General features: G+C 47.1%; 1 protein-coding gene across 1 annotated transcript in view; it reads right to left on the bottom strand.

The window, feature by feature from the left end:
* Positions 1 to 26597, bottom strand: part of LOC118792305 (leucine-rich repeat and fibronectin type-III domain-containing protein 2-like) — an 82355-nt gene extending 55758 nt beyond the window's left edge. Inside the window, exon 1 of the mRNA XM_036550130.1 lies at positions 26460 to 26597. The gene's annotated coding sequence lies outside the window, so the exon portion shown is untranslated. The remainder of the gene's footprint in view (positions 1 to 26459) is intronic.
* Between the last annotated feature and the right edge of the window lie 458 nt (positions 26598 to 27055).

Below are 27055 nucleotides of genomic sequence, written 5' to 3'. Positions count from 1 at the left end.
CTGTAACCCCCCATGGGATTCCTTTATGAGAATATTTGCTGACACTGAATTAACTCACTGCACTGAATTGGTGCACGCTAGAACACTGGCCCTAAACTCTACAGTACACTCTAAATACCTGTTTAACAGACATCCTCCTCTGACATTTTTAGAAGGTAATTCAAGGTGTAAAAGTGGCATTCTACAGAAGCATGTTTCACAGCCCTCGGCCCCGTGCATCTGCTTACCCACCCTGCAACAGTGCTCTCCTCACAGAGACGCATCCCAGGGAATTACTCAGCCAGTGAGCATATTCTCAAACATGCTGCACCCCAAACTGACACAAACATAGACAGGCTGGCTGATTCAGGGCCTTGGTACGGACAGTAGGAGCAGCTGGCCTCCAGGGTGAGGCATTCTGGCACCTTCCGTCTCTGACCGCCCAGACTGGGTCTCCTGCAAAGCCTCCACTTTCTCCTTTGAAATAAACTTCTAACATAGAATGTTCTGGTGTGTCGCTGGCGGCCGCTCTGACCTCGATTCTCCCTCACTGGCAGGCTGTTCCGCCCATCAGAGCGTTTTTCCGGTGAGGAGCGTGTCTCCTCAGGGCCGAGGCCGCGCGCGGACACGAGACGCACCGCCCGTCTCCGCGGGGATTAATGAGAATCGTTAGCGTACAGGCGGATACATCGGCGCTTATGTACTTACACAGATTTTTAGTGTCATTAGTAGCTGTTTAGGCTGTGCCCCCGCCTCCCCCCAGCTGACATAGCTCATCAGAATTCAGTATTGCAGATAGCAGCTTAAGCTCTCTATGAGCTCCCACCTTCCCGCCTGCATTATATCATTATATACATACATGCACACTCCCAGGTGATGCAAACTTTAATATCACTCTCTGCGTTATGCAAATCCACCCCAGCTGTCAGATTTAGAGGATTCTGTGCAAATTGCACTAATATAATGAGGAAAAGTCTTTTGGGCCAAGGAGAGAGAACAAATCCAGCCAGAGAAATAATGGACATCTGTTGCAGGGAGCAAGAATTAAACCTCAAATTTCTATCACAAGTAAGGTCATAGCAAACAATACCCCTGAATCTGATGTTGTTTCCTTTCCAGGAAATAAGGTCCCTCTGTGTTCAACCTTACAGGCAAAAGATCCCCGTGTGATGCGCCTTTTAGAGAAGAGGGATGCAGAATCACAGAAATCACATGGAAAAATGGAACATCACCCTCACAAAATGAGCAAAGACATAGCACTATGTCTTCAATTACAATCAAAGTACCCAATTTAGTATGGCAGCAGTCTCAAATGGAACAACAGCAGCAGACAATGAATGGGAAACTGTTAGCAAGCTATCCTGCATATCCTGCACCCTGTAATAACACCTGCCTTGCTCTCAAACTGAATTTTACAAGCAGCAGCAAAAACTGCAAAAAACAGAAATAATCACAGCCATTTAAGCAAAGGATGTAGCACTTTAGAAGCTGAATTGGGTGTTTTTTGGTGACTGTACACTAAAGGGTAGATGGAACAGCACAGGTAGCACAGCATAATGTGGAGCACTTTGCAAAATTGTTGGAATTTGAATATTGCATTGAAACAAGCAATACTGAACAAAAAGAAATAGACAATGATTCAGACTGATTCACCACATGATAAAAATTGACTTTCATAATCACTGGGTAATGCTAAATGAAATGCTGATAATCAAGCAGCCAGCCAGTGAGGCAGTCAGCCAGGGAAGCAGCCAGCCAGTGAGGCAGCCAGCCAGTGAGGCAGCCAGCCAGTGAAGCAGCCAGCCAGTGAGGCAGCCAGCCAGTGAAGCAGCCAGCCAGTGAGGCAGTCAGCCAGTGAAGCAGTCAGCCAGTGAAGCAGTCAGCCAGTGAGGCAGCCAGCCAGTGAGGCAGCCAGCCAGTGAAGCAGCCAGCCAGTGAAGCAGTCAGCCAGTGAGGCAGCCAGCCAGTGAAGCAGCCAGCCAGTGAAGCAGCCAGCCAGTGAAGCAGCCAGCCAGTGAGGCAGTCAGCCAGTGAAGCAGTCAGCCAGTGAAGCAGTCAGCCAGTGAGGCAGCCAGCCAGTGAAGCAGTCAGCCAGTGAAGCAGTCAGCCAGTGAGGCAGCCAGCCAGTGAGGCAGCCAGCCAGTGAAGCAGCCAGCCAGTGAGGCAGCCAGCCAGTGAGGCAGCCAGCCAGTGAGGCAGTCAGCCAGTGAAGCAGCCAGCCAGTGAAGCAGCCAGCCAGTGAGGCAGCCAGCCAGTGAAGCAGCCAGCCAGTGAAGCAGCCAGCCAGTGAAGCAGCCAGCCAGTGAGGCAGCCAGCCAGTGAGGCAGCCAGCCAGTGAGGCAGTCAGCCAGTGAAGCAGTCAGCCAGTGAAGCAGCCAGCCAGTGAAGCAGCCAGCCAGTGAGGCAGCCAGCCAGTGAGGCAGCCAGCCAGTGAAGCAGCCAGCCAGTGAAGCAGCCAGCCAGGGAAGCAGCCAGCCAGTGAAGCAGCCAGCCAGTGAAGCAGCCAGCCAGTGAAGCAGCCAGCCAGTGAAGCAGCCAGCCAGTGAGGCAGCCAGCCAGTGAAGCAGTCAGCCAGTCTAACCTTTCTGAAGGAGCAGCTCAGCCACATGTTCTGACAATCTAGGCGATTTAATGCGTAAGCTGATGGGTGAGCAAAACTGACATCTAATTGCAAAGCATCACTGAAGTCCTGCTATCATCCATAAAAATACGCACAGAGAGAAAAGCCTATAGATGACTGCTTGGCTTGGTAACGCTGTTAGAGGTTAGATGAAGTGAATGTAGCGACTAACACCTCACATCCCGTGCCCCACTGTGTGTGTGTCTGTGGCACCTGAGTCTCTAGAATAGCACAATAGCACAGCACACCAAAGGCTATGTGAGGAAGTTTTTAAAAAGTGGGAAAAAAAATCCAAAAAAATGAAGAAGCTTTGTTGCAGCTGTGTTGATCATCAACCTTCAGTGTCTGGAAAGGAGCTCTCAGTTTAAACAAAATTAAACCAGAGCAGCCAAAGGTGAAAGAAAAATACCAGGCCTTCATTTTCAAAGCATCAGAGCTTTCCACACAGTGAGAGATGGTACCAACCTAGTGTACTAGAGCTTCCTACACTCATGCATTTGGAATGAAAAACGATGCAGAAAATAAACACTGGCAAAGGACGCAGCGAGAGCCGGGATGTTCACAGGCTGCGCTAAACCCGTCCTCGCAGCGTCTGTATCTGCGCTGCTATTGGTTAATCCAGCAACGGACCAGGACAGTAAGGCATGTGAGCCCTAATCTCAAGTGGCTCCGTTATGAAATTACCTGCATTTCCGCAGATGGAGAAGCTCTGCATGCATATTATCTGAGCGGAACATGCACACAATCACTGAAAATCACACACAAAAATCATACATTTCCCAAGGAGATATAAAAATCATAAAGGATACTCTAAGTGAAATACACATCATTCATTGCTCTTTTAAGTTAAATCATTCTAGCCCTCATTTGTCTGAGGAGCAAAATAGATGTTTGCTAATTGTTTCTGTTTTCTGATTTTTGACAGTCCCTTTTATAGGGAACATTGTTTCCAAATAATGCAGCTTTGTGCTTGTTGAAAGATTCTTCTTTTTAATTACAAAAAGATTAAGTCATTTCTGAGGCCTGTAACCAGAAAGAAACTGTTCCTTCATGATCATAAGTGGACAACATACCTGAAATGCATGCTACACTCTAGACATGCTTGTTACTCTTTATCATGCATGCTGTGTATTGTGCAGCAAACTTGCTTGCTTATCAAACCTCCTAATCTGGTACAATTGACAGAGTCTGTTTAACATACTGAGCACCTTCATTTGCTTTGTAGTAACATGGTGCAGAGTGGCGTGTAGCAAACGCACAGTCAGAATGATGTACAGCAGCGGGTTCCTCTGCCGTGAGGTTGCTGTAAAGTTGGGGTTGCTGCTGTGATGTGCTGCTGTTTTCTTTTTTCGCCCTGCTGCCCCGACAGTCTTCCTGACACTGCAGCCTGGCAGGCAGGCAGTCCTGTCGCCTTCATTTACATGCTGCTCACAGCAACCTCCGCCATCACCTCTAAACCGCTTTAACAGACACTCATACACACATTAAGCAGAAACAAACCCTGTATCTGTTTCAAATAAAGTGAGTTTTGCATTCTGGCAAGGTCACAGCCTGGCTTTTTATGTCCTCTAAAAACAAGGTGCACGTAATTGCTACCCGAACCACATTCTCTACTAAACGACTGACCCTCCAATTCCACATGAAAACGGGTCAACAGATTGCAGCTGAAAGGTGTGTGTAAAATACCAATATGCACCTCTGTCTGTCATTTCTCTACAGGTGAAGAAAAAGGACAAAATTATTGACCGAAATGCAGGAAGAGACACTCTGTGTTCTGAATGCTGATTTGCCAGGACCCTGTGGAGCTATGGAGCAAAGCAGCTCTTGTAGGCTTAGATCCTCACTGGGAAACTGTCTTCAGCAGTGCACTGTGTCAAAATACGGGAGGTTTTTTCAGAGGGGGGGGAGTTGGGTGGTTGGAAAGTAAATAAATAATTGTATGTAGTGTGTGGATTGTGTGTGCAAATTGTGTTTCATAGACGATCTGGCAACTTGGGTAACGTCAGACAAACATACAAAACTTATGGATCCGTGTATGACGATTATTCATAATAAAGTTTGCCATGCAAATTACAGGAGTTTCCCGGGAGAAACAACTAAACGGCAGGACGCTGGGAGATGGCTTTCGACCACAACTTTTGAATCATTGCAATGAAAAGCAAATACATGATGTTGTGTTTATTTTTCATACAAAGTGGGATGTAATGTCAGCCCTGTGTTGGAGACAATGGAGAAATTTGCTGTGAGTTCAAAACCGGATTACTCAAAAACGCTTTGTCGCACAGAGACACAACAGCATCATCAGAAAGGGAAGTTCTGCTGTTTACTTTGATATGCGGTACGTTGTGCGATAGGGACTTCGTGACTTATTCAACTGAGAAGCAGGAGTGTGAAAATGGGTGAAGATATTAGTAAAGAGGTTAAGGGTTAAAAGACATTTTCAGTGACAATAGCAAGTGACAATTGCAAAGCAAATTGTCATTTTTTTAACATTTTTCCAGATACCCCCCAAAATTTTGCTGTTGAGTGTTTCAGGAGTCTCAAATGTCAAATGTCTCAAATGCCCCTGGTCAGGCTGACACTGCCCCCCCCGGTCAGACTGACACTGCCCCCCCCTGGTCAGACTGACACTGCCCCCCCCGGTCAGACTGACACTGCCCCCCCGGTCAGACTGACACTGCCCCCCCCGGTCAGACTGACACTGCCCCCCCGGTCAGACTGACACTGCCCCCCCCTGGTCAGACTGACACTGCCCCCCCCCGGTCAGACACTGCCCCCCCTGGTCAGGCTGACACTGCCCCCCCCGGTCAGACTGACACTGCCCTCCCCGGTCAGACACTGGCCTGTTTCATTCGCAGTTCTCTCAGGAGCTGCAGTGAAATTACCTCCACTCTCAGTTTTGAACACAGCAAGGTTAAAGAACATATTTTATCAGACCATAAAACAGCACATGCTGGAAAAAAACTCCCAAACTCAATTTAGAGCTCAATGCTGAGTCAGTCAAATCTATTTGAATTTCATAGAGTATAACAGCAAAGGACCAGGCAGGACAGTTCTGCTGCATTCACAAACCAGGAGCCTCTGAGGGGAACTGCATGTGTATGAATGTGTGCAAACAGGGGAGGAATCAGGACCTTTGCCTTGTCAAGATCTTTTACTGTTGTTCTAGAAATATAACCTCTTCATTTTCATAAATCAGTTATAAATTAATGTGCCACAATTAATGTGACCTATAGAAAGAATCAAAGACCTGTATTTGTATATATCACACATACAAATCTAACACTTATAGTCAAGTCTCTGAATCTGACCAAACTAACACTAAGCAAGTCCAAACTGTGATTAAGACTTTCTAATGATTCAGGCTTTCCTGGAGAAAGTGTGCTGTGAGGTAAGTCATGAGGGTGTTATTTGCCAATTGGTGCAGCATTGTAATAGGCTCCTAATTGGTCTTTACACTATGCTGCAGTGTAGCCTGTTACTGTAAATAAATGCTGCCGTTAAGTAGGTTAAGTACTGTAACGCCTGCTGGCAATTTGTCTTCCATGCGAAGTTTATCTGATTATTACAGCTAAATCCCAGGACTCCACACGCCCACAGCACACAGGGCTATGCCAACCCACACCAAGGAGGAGACTGAGCTAGTTACAGAGAGCACACACACATGCACATCCGTGCACACATACACACACACACATGCATGCACACACACACACACACACACACACACACACACACACACATTCACACACACACACACACACACACATTCACATGCACACACACACATACACCTGCGCACACACACACGCACGCACGCACGCACACACACACACACACACACACACACACACACACACACACACACGCACACACGCGCACACACACACAAACACGCACGCACACACACACAGAGCCACGCATGCAAACATGCACACGCACACACACGCACACTCACACACACACACACACACACACACACACATTCACATGCACCTGCGCACACACACACGCACGCACACATGCGCACACACACACACACACACACACACACACACACACACTCACACTCACACCGCGCACACACCGCGCACACAGAGGCTGATTGTTGCAGGTGTTAGCCCAGCTCCGGGCAGCACAGAGAGCTTTGATCTGACCTGTGTCAGGGTTTCTGCTCCGTGTTCTTTCACAGTCACTCAGGCTGTGGGAGCTATTGCTGCCAGATCTGCCATTTCCACACCTAATTGGGCTAATCAAAAAGAAGAAAAACCTCTGACTGTTCTGCCTGCCACAGGTCTGTAAACACTCTGTTCTAAAGGGAATTCTTAACTACACATTCATATGTAACCAAAAAGACACAACTATTCAGCCTAAATCCATCATAAATGACAGGGGCACTGCAGTGTCTGCAGACTTTAGGGGTATCCTGGGGGGTGGGGGTGGGGGCAGAGGGGGGCTGGGAGGGTAAATAGGGGTAGAGAGGGGGAGAGGGGGCTGGGAGGGGCCAGCTGCAGGAGCTACCTCTTCTCTGTTGGTGGCCACGTGACTCTGAGAGCACGTGCTCCTCGGGCCTCTAACCTACTTCTGCTGGGCTCTCAGCTACCGCTGCTCTCTGCAGCAACGCCTGAACCCTCACCCACCTGTCCCATCTCACCACATCACTGACACCGGTCAGAGGTCAGAGGTCATACAAGGAAAAGAGGGTGATACAGCTATGCTTGCACAGTAGTCAGATGTTCTTAATCATTGTTTTTATTTCCTTTAAGCAGGGAATACCTATAATACTTTAACATCTAACACTGTGAAAAATACCCTGCTTGGAAGATCCCTGCTAAGGGAAACCTGTGTGACACATGCTTCACAGTATTCCACCACATAACCAGCCAATTATAGAAACAGAAGTTCAGGGTTTAATTTCCCCTCCACTGTAGGTCCTCTTAAACAGCTGACATCACCTGCAGTCATAAATATCTCATCAGAGTGGCCATTGTCACTTGTATTAAAATAGAAGTCTGTTGTACACTGGGGCGTGGCAATGATACGCCAACTGCTGGTGATCCTGCCAGCAGAGGGGTAAGCCCTCCTGACACCGGCCAGGACACAGCTGGCTGAGTTAATCACAGTGCTTCTTCATGTTTCCAATCCTTGATTCAGAGTCCTGACTGTGAATGATCTCCAAAATACAACAGCATTGACCTAAAGCACATGCTCTCGGTGTCCCCCTCACAGGGCAGCAGTGAGGAAGCTCTCAGATCAGTGAGGGTGTAGCTGGTAAAAGCGACTCACACTCTGTGAGCTCAACGCCCTGCCACCATCCCTGCATCTCACAGGGCTCCTGCCTGAGCGCACAGCACCGCTGATCGGTGATTGGGTCAGAGCTGTCACTGAACTCATCCATAAGAGCGAAGAGCTGGAAGAAAAGCTGCCCTCTTATCAGCAAACACACACTCACCAGAGAGGGGTGTTTCCCCAAACCCACAACACTCCAAAAAACTGTTTACAGGTCCTCTCCTCTCCTCTGATCTGCCCTTTATATGGGCACACCTCACTGGCATAAACATTTTTACCGCATTTTCAAATAAAACATTGAGTAAAAAACATTTAACTTAATAGCGATTTTAATAATGATATATAGTGCCTTTTAGCAGAGTACACACAGGAAGGGGGGGTGGGGGAGCAGTCAACCAGCTCCCACCTGGGTGAGACACGGCAGCCATTTTGCACCAGGACTCTCACCTCCCACCAGCTGAGGTGGAGAGGGAGAAAATTATAGAGTCAATTAAACTGGGGGGATTATTAGATGCCAGAAAGAAAAGGCCTGATTGGAATTTAGCCAGAACACCAGGGAAATCTCTACTCTCTTTAATGAACAACACTTTATCTAAAAAACTTTTATATACTTATGTGACAATTGACTCCTCATTTTAAATGACATATTATTCATATATATATATATAAAATGCAAAATCTGTGACATACGATTGTTGTATAGCCAAGCCCCAAGGTGTGGTTAATAAACATATTTCTCTCTCTTTCTTCCTCTCTCCTCTTTCTTCCTGTGTCTGTGTGTGTGTGTGTGTGTGTGTGTGTGTGTGTGTGTGTGTGTGTGTACAGACACTGTATACCGCACTATACTGATGCAAGTGGATGTGGAGTGGTGTGTTTTGCATGCTTTTTTCCACTGTTGAGATGCAGACACTCAGAGAGCAAAGCAGAGGGATGAAGAGGCTGGAGGAGGAGAGGAAGATGGAGACCTACAGAGATGCTCCAGAGTGGCAAAAAGGAGGAGAGGAAGATGGAGACCTACAGAGATGCTCCAGAGTGGCAAAAAGGAAGAGAGGAAGATGGAGACCTACAGAGATGCTCCACAGTGGCAAAAAGGAGGAGAGGAAGATGGAGACCTACAGAGATGCTCCACAGTGGCAAAAAGGAAGAGAGGAAGATGGAGACCTACAGAGATGCTCCACAGTGGCAAAAAGGAGGAGAGGAAGATGGAGACCTACAGAGATGCTCCAGAGTGGCAAAAAGGAAGAGAGGAAGATGGAGACCTACAGAGATGCTCCAGAGTGGCAAAAAGGAGGAGAGGAAGATGGAGACCTACAGAGATGCTCCAGAGTGGCAAAAAGGAAGAGAGGAAGATGGAGACCTACAGAGATGCTCCAGAGTGGCAAAAAGGAGGAGAAACCAAAGCAGTGTTTATTGGAGAGTTTATAACTGAATCTGAAAGGGCTGTAATGGCTGCAAATGGTTTCACTGAAAGTCCTATTTGTGAGCATGACTGAATATAAAAGATACAGATAAAGCAAATTATGAACCCAATACATTTAGCCAGACTGATGTCAGACATATTTACAGAATGACCCTGGTTTAGTTGCTATACAGTATAGTCACTCTTTTATAGCTTTTTTATATCTTATTTCTCCTCACATTTGATCAATATAGTATAATATAATATAACGTGCCATCCACAACATTGTGGAGGGTCGGGCACCCCATACCTACAGCATCCTGACCTCTTCTCAGGGTATCATACAGAAATAAACCCAGAGGTCTGAGTCCTCACAAACCCCTGCCGTTTGACCTCATTAAAGCAGCATTTGAGTGCAACCTCATAAAGTGACAGTAATTGGACAGTTTTGCACTTCCTGTAGTCTTAGTGGCCATGACGTCCCCACACTTCCTGCAGTAGCACAGAGAATCTTTCCACTGCACCATTAGATTGTCCTGTCTGCCAGCCTAAATCTGATCAACTTCATCGCTGCATGCATCAATGTGTCTGATTACCACACCATGCGACCACCACCCACAGCCACAAACACCCATATGTGTGCCATTCGGTGTATATTTGGTACAGTATGTCAAAACTCAATTCTTGAAGTTCATTGTAAAATTCTTCAACAATTTCCAGTACACTGTTATATTTATATTTTTTCAGATATAAATGGTGGCTAGTACACGTGAGGTGAACATTATTCGTTATTCAGAGAACAGGGAGGCTTTGCACAGTGATCTATGAGTGTTAGTGCAATGTAGCATCAACATTCCGAGCGCGAGCACTTCTCTCAGAGAATCACATTCCACTCAAAAGGAAGTGCTGCTCATATCACAGCAAGTGTAAGTGCCTGCAGTCATGACAGAGACGGACCAATCCCAGCCCAGCTCTCTGGGTTTGTGCTGGCTGCATCAGGTTTCAGGTCAAATTGCTCATAAACGCAGACTGTCATGTGATGCCATGCAGTGCCGTGTGATGTGTGGCCTGAGAACGCTGCCTCTGTCCAGCCTCCGCCAGCATCACACTGACACAGCCACATCGGCCTGGGGCAGCATCTTGCCGCGCGGCAGACACCTGGACAGCAGCAACACACAGGTGTGTCTGTGGCGGTCCAGGAAGCAGGGAAACGTCAATCTCAGACACACCTCAACCCAACGGAGCCATCAGTGCAGGGCTGCTGATGGACAACTGTCAGTCAGGAGTTAATGCCCTCTGACAGCATCATGACAGCACTAACAGCTGCAGGAGCGCTGGCATATCCTCACCTTCAGCCTGCCTTCTACCCCCTGTGTGACAGCCGTGGTGTTTTTACTGCGCCCGTCACCCGCAGTCAGGGCAGCAAAATAACACCGCGCTAAAAAAGCACCACGCTTACAGCCACAATCTGCACACTGTTCCGTTTCATATGCTGCGTTACAAATACACACACCACTGCATACTTCAGTGTACCGAGTTGCGTGAGTTTTAACGGTTTGGTTAATTGATTGTTAAATACTGCAAATAAGAATATGATCAGTTTAACGGTCAGGTCTTCTAGAAGAGGCCTCTTTACGGGCCACAGCAGCAGAGAGGGAGAGTGGGACTATGGCGTGCCGAAACCGGTGCATTTCTTCATTTGGAGGAGCAAGGCGATTTGAATTTCCCCAAGGACTTTGATAAATGTCGCCTTAGTATTTATGTGAACTGGAGATTAAACTTGGCAAAGCTCGCCTCAATTCCAAGGATAATAAATCTTAGTAACATGACTGTGCTTCCACAGGGGGCAGGCTCTGTGAGCCAGAAAAATGCTCACTGTGTCCATTCCAGCAAACACACGGCCTCGTGAATCACAGATCAATTCATTCTAATTACTTTTACAATCAGTTGATTTTAACTAATTGATTTACCAGATTCTGGTGGCTTGAAACATCCAATCGTTGAAGAAGCAATTAGCTCAGCAAAGCTCTAATGCTTTGTGCCAGTCACTAGGCAGCACATGCTCAGAGCTGCCCCTCCGCTACGGCCACAGGCAGGGCAGGGGGACGCTGGCAACGGTGTGTGTGGTGAGGAAAGGTTGTACCAAACAACATATGGAAGCATATGGAAATATGGAGAATATGGAAACAGGTAACTGGACCAGAATCTGATCTCCAGAGAAACCATTGTGTTTAATTCCTGAATAAACTGCTCTCTCAGATCCCTAGCACTGGCATAGTGGCTCGGCCGTTTCGCTTTTGCCCATGGGAGGACTCATTTTTCCCATTCATTAAAAGAACACTGTCTAACGTACGTATGATAAACACACTTTAACGAAGCAGGAATAGGGCGCGAGGTCCTCAGGGTATTCCTGCTCTGGGTTTGGGAGGGAGCACATTCCCAGCTTTCTTACATCTGTCTCTTTCTCACTCACCTTCGTGTTCATGTTGATATTTTTGCCACCTCTCTCTGTTTACCAGCTGTCAGCTGTCATCCCTGGAGTATCTTAGGGTAGAGATGGAGGAAAAGGATGAAAAGCTTCTTTGGGACGATTAAGACGTCAGCAGCGCCTACGCGGTGATGCTGCCCTCGCTGACAGCCTCCAGCAGCAGAAAGCATGTTTCCCATGGCAGGCAGTCCTGCTTACAGCTTCATTAGTGCACACACCATAACGGTGAACGCTGAAGCCCAGATCACAGGCTTGGAGTTCACCACAGAAAGATGTTTGCACTGTGACCAAGGAGGATCTGTGGAAACTGCAGCTTGAACATTTCTGAGGGCCATGGTTATGACTGAAATGACTTATGACACAGAGCCCAGGTTTTCTGTAGCTCTCAGTAATATTTGATGAGTGTTTAATTATTGAGTTAGTAATGGGATAATAAGCGAAGCATTAATGCAACATTTAAATGGCAGTGTATTATTTAAGCGGTAACTTTGGAATACCACAGTTACAGAGGATCATGTTAAAGTTTTCCTGTCCTGTCTTGTACTGGCTGGAGATTTTGCATTTTAAAGAAGAAATCCAGCCTGCTGCCCTGTTTCTCCACAGCCAGACAGGGTAAGCCATGTCAGCATGTGGCTGTGACCCTTGACCTCTACCTCTATGTGACGTTGTCCTCGTTTGCAGGCTTATACAGTGGCGGAAGCTGTGTTCAGAATTCTGAAGCAGCACAGGCCGCTGTTGCCGTGATGTGAAAGCACACACAGCCTGCAGCACGTTGCCATATGCGGCACGGGCACGCCCACAGGAGAGCAGGAGAGCGGCAGTGCCCAGGCCTGGCATCTTCTGCCACAGTCTGTATAATGTTTAACTGTGTATATATTAATCCTTTGGAATATAGGGCCATTTTCATGCTGTACACTGCTCTAACAGTCTTATCGTAGGTTGTGATTTTAAAATATGGAGCAGAGGCACAGGTGGAGTAGCGGGCAGGGTCAGCTGCCGCCTCATTCACCTGCTTCCTGTCCCGTCCCGTTTGGCGGGAGGCTCCGGTGGCCCCCAGGTAGCCCACAGGGTCCCTCATCATTTCAGGCTTTTCCCCTGCAGTGAAAGGGGGTGGCAGTGGGCCAAGCCCAAGTAACAGCCAACAGAAAGCAATCTGCCTGCCTGTCCACACACACGCCCGGCCGGCAGGCAGGAAGCATGGAAGCCAAGCCAAACGAGCTCCCTCTGGAAAACCACACTGTTACCTGCCACAACAGGGCCTAAACTAAACACCCCTCCGTCCAAATAAAGACACGACTGCTGACTGATTAAATATTCATAATTCAGCAAACAGGCTTGACAACCCTAAAGGGAGCCCCGACACACTCCATTTCACTGTTTGATTCAGAGCCAAAATGGCTGTTGTTTCCTGAGAGAGCCCTGAGATAAGATGCAGGTTGGTAATTACTGGGAGTATACGATGCTGGATGGAAAGTCAGTATGCGATGCAGGCTGGTAATTACTGTGAGTGAGAGAGTATATTATGTATGCTGGTAATAGCTGCAGTTAAGCAAATGATGTAGGTTGGTAATTATTGTGAGTATATTATGCAAGCCAGCAATTAATGTAAGTATATGATACAGTTTGGCAGTCACTGTGAGCAAATGCATGATAGACTTTGATCATTACTGTGATTATGCAACACAGGCTGGTAATGTCTGTGAGGGAGAATACAATTCAGCAGTACTAGTTACTACAATACAAATAAAGTAGAATTTTGCTTAACTAGTATCTTGAAATATGCAAGTTTTTATCTTTTGACTAAATGTAATAACACATTATTGAATAATTGTTTAGATATAATGATAATCAAATATCAATTACTACCACTCAGCAGAATGAGAGTCCCTCTCAGGGCTGACTCTCAGTCGGCCTGCTTTGGACTGGCAGCTCTCTCTCTCACAGACTGGCTGAAAACGCCAATCAGAGGGTCCTTCTACGCAGTGCTCACATTATTTATCTCTGCCACAGAACCTGGGGCACCTGAAATTGTCACAGGTCGTCTGCCTCACCCTGTCGGTGCTCTTGTGTTGTCTGGTCTCCATGGTTTCATACATCTTATGGGTTGTATGCGACTATAAACAGCAGTAGACAGCAGCCAGTTGTCTCCAAAAGGACTGAAATATTCATATGTGAATGCAAACTCTGCCAAGCTTGCAACCTGAGGAGAAACTCACACCGCCACCCTGAGCATGCATCTGTGAAAGCACACGGTCAGCGCTTGCAGGGGAAACACAGAGAAGCAGCTGCCTGCAAGTGCACAGCACTCTTATCAGCAGTTTCAAAGCAACTGTCCATTCCTGGTTCCACATCTGGTTATACGTGATTCAGCAGCTACCCGCTGAGAAGGACATAAATCAGAATGAAACTGGCCAGTACCCATCTCTGAGCATCTGCCCTGTGTCACGTTGCAGGAATGATCCGGAATCTTCTGTCCTGTTATTAGGTTGACATGCACCTTGTGGACACTGAAAACATGCTTATTACACGCCCAGCCTGTGCAAAGTGCTACTGCATTTGGAGGAGGAGGAGTGCGGGGGCGGATGAGGTCCTTCAGTTGCAAACAACCTTGAGTTTCAGGTGCTACATCTAGTCTAAGGAGCAGGAAGCACAACATGCAGTCAGAGGTGGAGCTACATTTAAAAACCAACAAAAAGACAATGAACAAGATCAAAACGAATGGAGTAAAACTGCACTTGGATTCACGCTTCCAACAATACAACAAGTTTTTTGCAACCTACGCTGAAGAGATTTCTCCTGGCCGTGAGGCTGAGAGGAAATACTCCCCCAGAGGGAAACATGATGAGCTGAACCACAGAGGTTACAGGGGCCACACTCTTGTCTTTAGCTTTTTTAGTGACCCCAGTGTCTCCCTCAGTAACCAAGCAGCTGTTGCCCAGGCGTAGCATTACAGCGCAGAACCTCAGTGGTAACACCCCCCCCCCACTGCGAACGAAAACACCCCCTCTCCTAATGAAAACTCACCCCCACTCCCAACGAAAACTCACCCCCACTCCCAATGAAAACTCACCCCGACTACCAACAAAAACTCACCCCCACCCCCAATGAACTTATCCCCAATCCGGACCAGAATCAACAGCCGCAGAAACAGCAACGAAAGACGCTAGCAGGGCGTTCTATGTGAACCGATCAAAGCTCACCCTGCTGACGTCCATCTCTGACCTTTCTAAGGTGCACCACACACTCACTGTGAACAGCACACTGGCTAATTGATGACTGCTATTTCCATGCATTTAAATCTGGACTATTTCTTATATTACTGTATAAGACTGTTCATAATTCAGACGATTTGTCTTTGATGAATAATATAAAGCATCCAAGCCTGCAGTTCCAGATGTGCCAATCTTTCCTGAAGAAGGCATATATAATGCAGTGACTCAGGAAACGTCACTGAGCTCAAACAGCAGAGAGACTACAGGTGAAACGAGTCTATCAAATCACAGACACAAAATACTAGTGCTACAATGTTGCAGTGACTGGTTGCCATAGAGGCAGAATATTACAACAGAAAATATTTTATTGTCAAAATGTACATAGTGGCAGAATGGAATTCTTTAAAATGTAACACAGTGACGTGATTCACCCTAGGTAGAGTAACACTGTGGTTACAACAGATCTGAACAATTTTATAGCTGTATTACTCTCTTTAGCGCTAAAGGAAACAGAATGAAACATTTATCTGTATATTTAGTGAACCTGATCAATGGATTGCTACAGGCATGTGTGGAGTTAGTTTAATTTGCATTGAATACTCCTAGAATAATACACGAGCAGAATGACCATAACCTTCATCTGGCTGCGCTTACATAAGCATTTCTCCCTGTGTAATGTGCTCACAGATACAGGCCGCACCGCGGCCCCTCTGATCCCGCCACACCGCGGCCCCTCTGATCCCGCCACACCGCGGCCCCTCTGATCCTGCTGCACCGTGGCCCCTCTGATCCCGCCACACTGCAGCCCCTCTGCCTACCTGATCCCCCCACACCGTGGCCCCTCTGATCCCGCCGCACCGCGGCCCCTCTGCCTACCTGATCCCGCCACACCGCGGCCCCTCTGCCTACCTGATCCCGCCACACCGCGGCCCCTCTGATCCCGCCACACCGCGGCCCCTCTGATCCCCCCACACCGCGGCCCCTCTGATCCCGCCGCACCGTGGCCCCTCTGATCCTGCTGCACCGTGGCTCCTCTGATCCCGCCGCACCGCGGCCCCTCTGTCAGCCTAACCCCGCCACACTGCAGCTCCTCTGATCCCGCCACACTGCAGCTCCTCTGATCCCGCCACACTGCAGCTCCTCTGATCCCGCCACACCGCAGCCCCTCTGATCCCCCCACACCGCGGCCCCTCTGATCCCGCCACACCGCGGCCCCTCTGATCCCGCCACACCGTGGCCCCTCTGATCCCGCCGCACCGTGGCCCCTCTGATCCCGCCGCACCGTGGCCCCTCTGTCAGCCTAACCCCGCCACACTGCAGCTCCTCTGATCCCGCCACACCGCAGGCTCTCTGATCCCGCCACACCGTCGGCTCTCTGAGCAGAGCAGAGGTGTGAAAACTCACACACTGAGATCGCAGCAGAAAGAAGAGAGGCTGGGGGAGAGCTGCTGTCTACACGTGCAGTCAGCGGACCAGTGGGGTCAGTGCCAAAAAGATAAAATCTGAATGAAACAACCAAATGAGCTTAGCAAATTCAGTGAAATGCATTAATCTAAAATGTTACAAGTCCACTGTAAGTTTTAGGAGTTTTCATGGAAAAAATCTAATCCCAAACAATAACTATAATCCCCTCTCTGTCCTTGTTCCTGTCGATATGTAACAGATTCTTTGCACGGAAGCCAACTCTCTCTAAATGATTTCAAACTGAATTTCGGTCCATGTGGTGCTTTTTCATTTCCTGTGCTTGTATAAAATGCGTAAAATTAATATTCTGGTCGGCAACACATCCTGGAAAAGGACGGCACCACCCTTCACTACCCACGAGAGCCAGCAGAACCAAACGCTGTGATTGGATCAGCTAATGTGGGCATGGCTGACATGGGCGTGGCGTCCCCTGGGACTGCACGCCAGCAGGCTGGTCTCATGTGTAATGCTATAAACGAAATATACAAAACACATGAAACAAGCTGCGCTCTTTGCCTTTTTCTGTCACTGTCTGTCTCTCACTGTCCATCTCTACTCCTGTCTGTCTCTCACTGTCCATCTCTACTCCTGTCTGTCTCTCACTGTCCATCTCTACTCCTGTCTGTCTCTCACTGTCCATCTCTACTCCTGTCTCTCTCTCACTGTCCATCTCTATTCCTGTCTCTCTCTCACTGTCCATCTCTACTCCTGTCTGTCTCTCACTGTCCATCTCTACTCCTGTCTGTCTCTCACTGTCCATCTCTACTCCTGTCTGTCTCTCACTGTCCATCTCTATTCCTGTCTCTCTCTCACTGTCCATCTCTATTCCTGTCTCTCTCTCACTGTCCATCTCTACTCCTGTCTCTCTCTCACTGTCCATCTCTACTCCTGTCTGTCTCTCACTGTCCATCTCTACTCCTGTCTGTCTCTCACTGTCCATCTCTACTCCTGTCTGTCTCTCACTGTCCATCTCTACTCCTGTCTCTCTCTCACTGTCCATCTCTACTCCTGTCTGTCTCTCACTGTCCATCTCTATTCCTGTCTCTCTCTCACTGTCCATCTCTACTCCTGTCTGTCTCTCACTGTCCATCTCTACTCCTGTCTCTCTCTCACTGTCCATCTCTACTCCTGTCTCTGTCTCTCACTGTCCATCTCTACTCCTGTCTCTCTCTCACTGTCCATCTCTACTCCTGTCTCTGTCTCTCACTGTCCATCTCTACTCCTGTCTCTCTCTCACTGTCCATCTCTATTCCTGTCTCTCTCTCACTGTCCATCTCTACTCCTGTCTGTCTCTCACTGTCCATCTCTACTCCTGTCTCTCTCTCACTGTCCATCTCTACTCCTGTCTCTCTCTCACTGTCCATCTCTACTCCTGTCTCTCTCTCACTGTCCATCTCTACTCCTGTCTGTCTCTCACTGTCCATCTCTACTCCTGTCTCTGTCTCTCACTGTCCATCTCTACTCCTGTCTCTGTCTCTCACTGTCCATCTCTACTCCTGTCTCTCTCTCACTGTCCATCTCTATTCCTGTCTGTCTCTCACTGTCCATCTCTACTCCTGTCTCTCTCTCACTGTCCATCTCTACTCCTGTCTGTCTCTCACTGTCCATCTCTATTCCTGTCTGTCTCTCACTGTCCATCTCTACTCCTGTCTCTCTCTCACTGTCCATCTCTACTCCTGTCTGTCTCTCACTGTCCATCTCTACTCCATCTCTACTCCTGTCTGTCTCTCACTGTCCATCTCTACTCCTGTCTGTCTCTCACTGTCCATCTCTATTCCTGTCTCTCTCTCACTGTCCATCTCTATTCCTGTCTCTGTCTCTCACTGTCCATCTCTACTCCTGTCTCTCTCTCACTGTCCATCTCTACTCCTGTCTCTCTCTCACTGTCCATCTCTACTCCTGTCTCTGTCTCTCACTGTCCATCTCTACTCCTGTCTCTGTCTCTCACTGTCCATCTCTATTCCTGTCTCTCTCTCACTGTCCATCTCTACTCCTGTCTCTCTCTCACTGTCCATCTCTACTCCTGTCTCTGTCTCTCACTGTCCATCTCTACTCCTGTCTCTGTCTCTCACTGTCCATCTCTACTCCTGTCTCTCTCTCACTGTCCATCTCTATTCCTGTCTGTCTCTCACTGTCCATCTCTACTCCTGTCTCTCTCTCACTGTCCATCTCTACTCCTGTCTGTCTCTCACTGTCCATCTCTATTCCTGTCTGTCTCTCACTGTCCATCTCTACTCCTGTCTCTCTCTCACTGTCCATCTCTACTCCTGTCTGTCTCTCACTGTCCATCTCTACTCCTGTCTCTCTCTCACTGTCCATCTCTACTCCTGTCTGTCTCTCACTGTCCATCTCTACTCCTGTCTCTCTCTCACTGTCCATCTCTACTCCTGTCTGTCTCTCACTGTCCATCTCTATTCCTGTCTCTCTCTCACTGTCCATCTCTACTCCTGTCTGTCTCTCACTGTCCATCTCTATTCCTGTCTCTCTCTCACTGTCCATCTCTACTCCTGTCTCTCTCTCACTGTCCATCTCTACTCCTGTCTCTGTCTCTCACTGTCCATCTCTACTCCTGTCTCTCTCTCACTGTCCATCTCTACTCCTGTCTCTGTCTCTCACTGTCCATCTCTACTCCTGTCTCTCTCTCACTGTCCATCTCTATTCCTGTCTCTCTCTCACTGTCCATCTCTACTCCTGTCTGTCTCTCACTGTCCATCTCTACTCCTGTCTCTCTCTCACTGTCCATCTCTACTCCTGTCTCTCTCTCACTGTCCATCTCTACTCCTGTCTCTGTCTCTCACTGTCCATCTCTACTCCTGTCTCTGTCTCTCACTGTCCATCTCTATTCCTGTCTCTCTCTCACTGTCCATCTCTATTCCTGTCTCTCTCTTTCTCTCTCTCTGTCATTCTGTCTCTTTTATACTCTCATCACCTCTGCCTTTTTCTCTGTCATTCACTGTATTTTTCTTTCTCATCTTTTTCTCAGTTTCAAACTTTAAAGCCTTATTGACATTACAGAGCAGCATTATTAAATCAGACATAAGACTGATGACTTTGAAACTAAGAAACAGATGAACACCAAGAACAAGAAAAATATGTGTAGCATCAGTGGTTTTCTTACATAAATATTTGTACGAGGTAAATGTTCATAGGCACAGATGGGTAAAGCACCGATCCACAGTTGGCAGGACTCTGGAAAGTACATCACAGATAGTGGGGCTCTGTGTATTTTCATGGTAATTCTTTGCTGTTTGTATTGTTCTTTTTTGGTGTTTGAAAGTGTGATAAAATGTGGAATTGCTGTTTTTTTCCCTCATCAAAATTTCCGTATTTTGTGCACCTCTGTCCCTCCAGTCTGGATCTCGCTGTCAGCCTGCGATCACCGCTGACCATTGTGATCAGGTCCTTTATTTATCCACATTTCTGTATCTCTCCATCTCTCTCTGTCTCGCTCCCTTTCTCTCTCTCTCTCTCTCGCTCTCTCGTCATTGAGGATGGCCATTGGGCCCACTGGGGCAGGCTGCTGTTGTAAAATGAATCTTTAGAAAAAAACACAAAGGCCAGTCCGGAAAAGCTGTAAATCTGTGCCTGACTGCTTTGAGTCTCAGGGCCACAGAGGAGCCGGGGTGACAGCAGCCTTCATCCGAAACAGCCAACCCCCCCCCCCCCGTCCCCTGCACCCCCCACTCCCCCCGCCCCCACCTGCTCTTTCTTTCACTCAATAATACCATGGTAACGCAGAGGAGAAATTCCTCATCTCTCTGAGTGTCATGTCTACTAAACATCCATCTAGCATTAGCAAACACAAGAGCATCATCTGAGCACTGACGATACTGACACACTGTGCCTGCTCCCCGTTGGGCTTGCTTCTGTCATGACAGGTTTGTTTTTTTACCGTGACGCTGGGCCCATGATGGCTGTGGTTCAAACAGGAGATTGGGGTGTGTTTTTAAAAGGAGTGGCACACCTGGACACACACACGTGGAGACACACACATCTGGACATGTATAAATACATGCAGGTTGGTAGATGGTGGCCTAGAAGGGACACACTGAACAGGTCCAGAGATGTCTTTACTCAGCACTTTCCGAAGCCACTTCTTTTGATTTGTGGGATGCATATCTGAGGCAGTGACCTAATGGCTCGTGCCCTCAGACTCAGGCAGGTGTCCTGCTGTTGCAGCCACTGGCACAGAGCTGGCTGCTGCCTCTTTATGGCTGCAGCGGCAGGAATGGGAAAAATTACACAGCAGCCAGCAGGGCTGACCAATGGGCTCACGGTCTCCAGTGACATCAGAAAGCAGAGGGAAGCCACAGCGTTCTTCACCTAAACTCTCTGTTCCTGGTGACACCGTGCGCTGCAGCTGTGACCCATGCAGATAAACACCCACCACAGAGTGTAAGCATAACACACCCTGCGTTCGACGCTCCGCACACAGACAGCACTCCGCACACAGACAGCACTCCGCACACAGACAACACAGCACTCCGCACACAGACAGCACGGCACTCCGCACACAGACAGCACGGCGCTCCGCACACAGACAGCACAGCACTCTGCATCCCGGGGCCCGGCTGTGAGCAGCAGGGTCCTCCAGGTGGGCTGTGTCTGTCTGACAGGCAGGTGGCCTCTGCTGCACCAGCTTCTCACTGACTCCTTCATCAAACACTGAGTGGAACATCGCCACTGCTGACTGGATAAATATTTATCCTGTCACTTGGTAAAATTGTCACATGTGAATTGAAAGCAGTGGCCTTCTGCTCGATATCTATGAATACATCAGCGTTTAGTGTAGGCTGAATAGAACAGGCTTTCAGGCACTTGCTTAATTCCCCTGATATTGCTGTAACACTATAGAAATATAGATTTGCCACAACATAGATGGAAACCTTGAGAGGGCATTGTGACTGAGCTGGAATGAGATTAATGAATGAGCTGTGCTTTGATCCTGTGCTCCATCTGAATCAGGCTGTATTTATCACCCTGCAATAGTGCTGCATGTCCCTGCAGTCTGACTGTTCACGGCTGTGATGGTGTTTTAATGGATTCGCAGTTGTGTGCTGAACTGTGACAGAATGCAGCAGTTATTTGTCCCTGGAACACTATTCCACCTTCGCCCATAACACTCTGAAGCTGGCGACATGCTGGGGAATCACATTCTGACAACACAAACAAACACATTAACCCCACAGACAGCCATCTCAAACCACCAGCCAACATCCCATAATAAGGGCATACCCAGACAGACAGGAGGAAGAGGAGCAGACAGAAAAGCATGAGGAAGGAGGGAAATGAAGACAAGGAGGAGGATAAAGAGGAAGAGGAGGATGGATGGACCTGGATGAGGAGGAGGTGGGATTGGAGTAGGCAGGAGCATGTGCAAGAGGAGAGAAGGAGAGGAAATACAGGAGGATGATGAAGGTGGGGAGAGAAGATGCAGGAGGAGGATGAAGATGAGGAAGAGCAGGCAGGTGTACAGGTGAAGGCACCAGCCTGTATCCCGCTGGCCGATACGGGATGCAAGGCTGGAAAGCAGGCTCATGTGCAGCTCAGGAGGGACTTAGCACGCGTCACCGGGCCATCCTCTGACATATGTGCCTGTATTTATAGCCTTTAGATCCGCTGAGAGGCCCAAGGTCTGCTTAGAGAGGTATTATATGAAAACCCCAAGATCTGCCTGGACGTCAGCCAATGCACAGACCTGTTCTCATGCATTAGAGACACTGACACAATGATGACAACTCAGCATGCATATGAGGATCAAACAACCCATAAAACAATAAGTACATGCATTACAAAGCTCTCATAGATTACAGAGGGATTTAACCCTCATATAGCTCTGCCACATTACAATGCAGCTTACAGCACTGGCCAGATGCCATAATCCAGAGTAACTTCCAGTGCTCACAGTCTTACAACATTAGTAATTATTGCGGAGAGCTGGATATTCACCACCAGCGCTGAGGCTCCTGGGAGCCGAACCCACAGCGTCGTGTGCGAACCCAAGGCCTCTCAGTTCTGCTCCTATTGCTGCAGGTCACTGTCCCGGCACAGCCCCCCCCAGCAGAGAGACACGCCAATTCCTGCTGGTTTGCTGAAAGGCTTCTAAGATGTTCTCTGTGAGCAAAGACAATGGGGCACTTCCTCATCACTGTCAGTTTATTAAGCACCACTGACTTGGTGTGGACCTGGTGTGTGCGATTTCACTGGACTTCATACTACCACCACCTGTTTTCAGAATGCATATGAAATGTGAAAGTATTCAAAAGAATATCTCCGTTGCCTATCAGACAAACGTGCTAAATGATGTCTGTGAGGTAAAGAACACCCTCAGGTGTCACTGAATTCCACATAACTTCTATAGCAGTTGCAATGATCGAGCAGTCCCCCACAGCAGCAGGTCTGTGATCACTGAATTCCAGCCGGAAACAGACGGCGGAAACGTTCTCGCGCTATTCGTCATCATGCTGGTTTGATGTGTCATGATGGTTTGAACTGTGGTGTTTTTTTTTTTAGGACAAATAGATCAGGTGGGTGATGAGGTTAGCTGTAAGTCTATTGAGGGCACTCCTCTAATCCATCAAGGCAAAGGCACCTGCTTAACTAGCAGGCAGTAAGATTAGTGCGCCGGGTTTCTCTGCCTGGTGGGTGGGCCAATGGGGAGCATGTGTACCTCTCAGTGACAGTATCTGGGTTAGTCCACTAAAGGCCGGTATCTTCTGTCCTGAGACACGCACAGCAGCAAGTAAACCCCCCCCCCCCCCCCCCCCAAAAAAAAAAAAACTATGAATCAAATGCTGTAATGTGGCTTAATTCCAGTCTGTGCTATGCACATCAATTACATGACATTTATCTCTCTCTTTACCTTTTCAGTACCCACAGAGCCTACAATAAACACCCCAGAGACTCCTCCTGAGGAACAGCTGCCAAGGATGTGTTTTAAACAACAACCTTGAACTGTTTGTAGTCAACTGCATTTCAGTAAGGGACACCTGCAAACACATCTATTTACAATTCTGGTGCAGGAACTCTGAAATGTTTTTCATAAGCGTAAAGATGGCCTGCACAGCACACAATATTAATTATTATTGAAGTTAGATGAATCAATCCCACCATGCAGTGCACGACTCAATTCTTAAGGGAAGCTCACCAAGCAAGTTTCTTGCCACAGAAAATCCTACATTAACTGCCAAATGTTTTATATCAACTTCATAAATTGTCAAACATAAAATATTGTGACTCTCTGTGAATAAATGCAAGACGTTTCCTCACTGAATGCATAGGCACATATGTGACAACCCCTCTGTGATGCTGCCTGAATCATCATTAAATTCCAAACCTCACTTTCCTCCTCAGGTGTAACTCATCAGGGAACCCATCGCTAGCTCCTACATTAAATTAAACGAAAGCTTTCTCTCTCTGAGGATATTTTTCCTCGCCACTGCAGCCTCTGCTTTAGACTTTGAGGATATTAGCGCTTTTTGCTATATATCTGCACTAATCACAACTAGCTCAAGGTCTCACTGGAAAACAGTGTGCACTGACTTTCTTTTCTTAATTAGGATGTAGGTCAAATAATTAGCTATCTGATTCCACATATTCATTATTCCATTCCATAACTGCATTCATTGAATGCACTTTTAATATTTTATCTCAACAACTTTTCATTACGTTCTACATGGCCTCTTGACTATTATTACTCCTTTTATGTGGGAGTATGTTGGTCTATTACCTTGTGACAATATGCATGTTGTTAAAATCATTCCTCTCTGATGTCCATTGCAAATCCCTGTGATAATTCTATTGTAGGTGTGCTACACTTTTGTTTAAGTGACTTACGGCAGCTCCTTCTCCTTTCATGACAATATGTTAATATTTGCATCAAATTTAGCATGATACACGGTAGCATAGAAGGCCTTCAAGATCCACATTTCCTCAGAGGTTTGTTGTATAAATACCTGTCACACACCTAGCTCTGTAATACGCATTCTGGCACATGTCCAAACAGACCTGGCCATCCAGGAGAATAAACGCCTCAAGCTAAGCAAGTAAACTTAAGAGAATACACAACACACAGAACTGCTCCAGGATTTTTGATAAGGTTTTAATAATCAAAATTTCATAACCAGCCATAAACCCCCAGGACACCTCTGTGTTACAGCTCCTGAATCAGTAATAAAATGTACAAAAGCATATTCTTTATTTCTTACATTTCAGGCATTGCACAGTCTGGTCAATGCAATGCAATGCAATGCAAAAAACAGCAGCAAAACAACATCTGAGCAGGATATATTTCCCAAGGTTTTCACAATTGAAATGAAAATATGTAATAATAAATATGTTTTTCTGTGGCATCTCTTAAATAATAAACAGTCTTAAAATGTACAAATGCGATCTCAAAGCCTTTGATCCTAAATGTGTACCTTGATGGACAGCCACTGAACAAACGCTAAACAGTGATGGGTAACCAACAACCTGAATTAACTACGGAACCTCGTACAGTCATCAATTTGCCTCTAACGTTGACTCGCAAATCCATGAAAATGTGACTTTTTCCTTCGCAAACACACTTTAGCCTGTTAAGCGATCACCAAAGTAAATGAGAAAAACAGTGTTGGTGTTAGCCACTCGTTTATTTGTAAGTCAAATATACGACAATATTTCTCCAGTACTTCTCTGGACAAACCACTGTGGTAAGTGAGTGTCTTCGTGCTTTCCTTGCAAAGTGGTGATAATCAGTGCACATCGCTCTCTTTCGTTCAGTTATTTTTCTGTTCGGGGTGCTGGAGTTCCTCCTCTATACAATCAATTCCTCTGTATCCCGAAGAATACATGAACAGGAACACATATTGTGCGCGGTATTGACAAGCGCATAACCGCTGCCATTGCAACAAATACGTGACGCCGCGCGTTGCACAGCTTTTAGATGAAGATAGACGACAGCTTTTCGTTCAAACCTAAAAATGATTCTATACATGCTGTCTGGCGGAAGCATGGAAATGATTTCAGGCACATGTGAGCATGGTTCCCGTTGCAGAGGCTGTCTGCTCAGAGCCCCAAGAAATATCTTACGCAGGCTTACAGCATTTATAATTAGACCAACCGTCCGTCTTTGGGATTACATAGGCCTTAAAGTTTTACAGAGCTTTGATTGTTGAAGTAAGCACCGTGTCTCTGCATTTCGATTAGCCAGGCATCTTTCACAAAACGTGCGAGCGCACGCCGGCACACGGCCGCGCGCTATGCTCCGATATCAGCCCCCATTTTCTGCGCATCGGACAGGCCATTACTTTGATGCTCCGTGTAGAAAATTGTAGACTGTTGCGCTCCTACATCCGTGACTAAAACTAATCACAGCTTGCACTATTGCATCGACTGTATCCTAAGCCCCATACAGTGATTTGACTTTGTATAGAAACACAAAAAACGACAGGAAATCAACAGTGGCAAGCCTTAACCTCACTTGCAAAACATTCTTATTCCGTTGCAAGATGAATGTTTATAACACAATGTAAGGCAGTCTACTTAAAACGCATAGATGCCTGTTAATGTGAAACCAAGCTAACCGTAAAGTGGAAAGTGAAAAGTTTGTTCCATTCGTTAATATTCAACAATACACTTAAAATATAGCGTTTGGCATTTAGGACACATGCGTGACCTCCTGTATAATGTCCAAACAAGTTCATTAGAATAAACTGCACAGAAGGCGGTACTCAGCAAGTCCCCCAGACGCGTCTGCAAGCTGGAAATCCCCGTATTGCTCTAAATGAAACGAATAGTCCATTTTCCTATAAAAATGATAGCCTTTCCTGTATGCACACATTTTTGAAGAAGATTCTAAATGTACTACTTCATAGACTATTGACATATTAGCATGTAACTGGGATAACAGTCTTTAAGCGTTCTGGGATCCATGTACCGGCCCATTAGGCTATAAAGCAGAGACGAGCAGTACTCACAGATAAAACCACCGTTTTCTCAACACGCATTAAACCGCTTCCTTCTCCTTACCTTAGTTATCAGAAGTTCATCCATTGTGGACCATCTAGATGTTATATTTTCAGCGAAGGCTTTTACTCCCCGATTAATCCAGAGCATTTTCTTTTACCTCCTGTATATCGACTGCGATCAAAACTGACACAACACATCCTTTCCTTACTCTTGGAGAGGAATGTAAGCAGCGTAACCTGCAGTACCGTGGAAGCGGCAGCAGGAGCTTCTCGGCACAGTATTTCTATAGTTTCCTCCCGACTGTAGCTGAAAAGACTCCCACTGGGTCCTCTGTGCCCAGATATCCCAAGTCTTCAAACGAACAGGAAATTCACTATAATCCCACAAATACGTCGTTTAATGCGAGCTTCTCCTGGTGCTTTCTATACGGCTCTAATGTTTCCTGCATAGCAAGAGCGTGGCATTCTGGGTTTCCGTTCTCAAATGCAACCTGGCAAACTGCAAAACATTCCCCAGTAATTCAAAAACGAAAAACGATCCGGAACTCTGCACGGTAACCCTGAAACACATTCAGATTCTTATTTGCATCCAGCCCGTTTCACCTCACACAGCGCGTGATCCACCGGAGGAAAAGCAGCGCGCGATAACTGATAACA

This window comes from Megalops cyprinoides, chromosome 17, assembly GCF_013368585.1.
Source record: "Megalops cyprinoides isolate fMegCyp1 chromosome 17, fMegCyp1.pri, whole genome shotgun sequence".
Taxonomy (NCBI): domain Eukaryota; kingdom Metazoa; phylum Chordata; class Actinopteri; order Elopiformes; family Megalopidae; genus Megalops; species Megalops cyprinoides.
The sequence above is the reverse complement of the archived record's forward strand: the minus strand, read 5'-3'. Positions and strand labels throughout refer to the sequence as shown.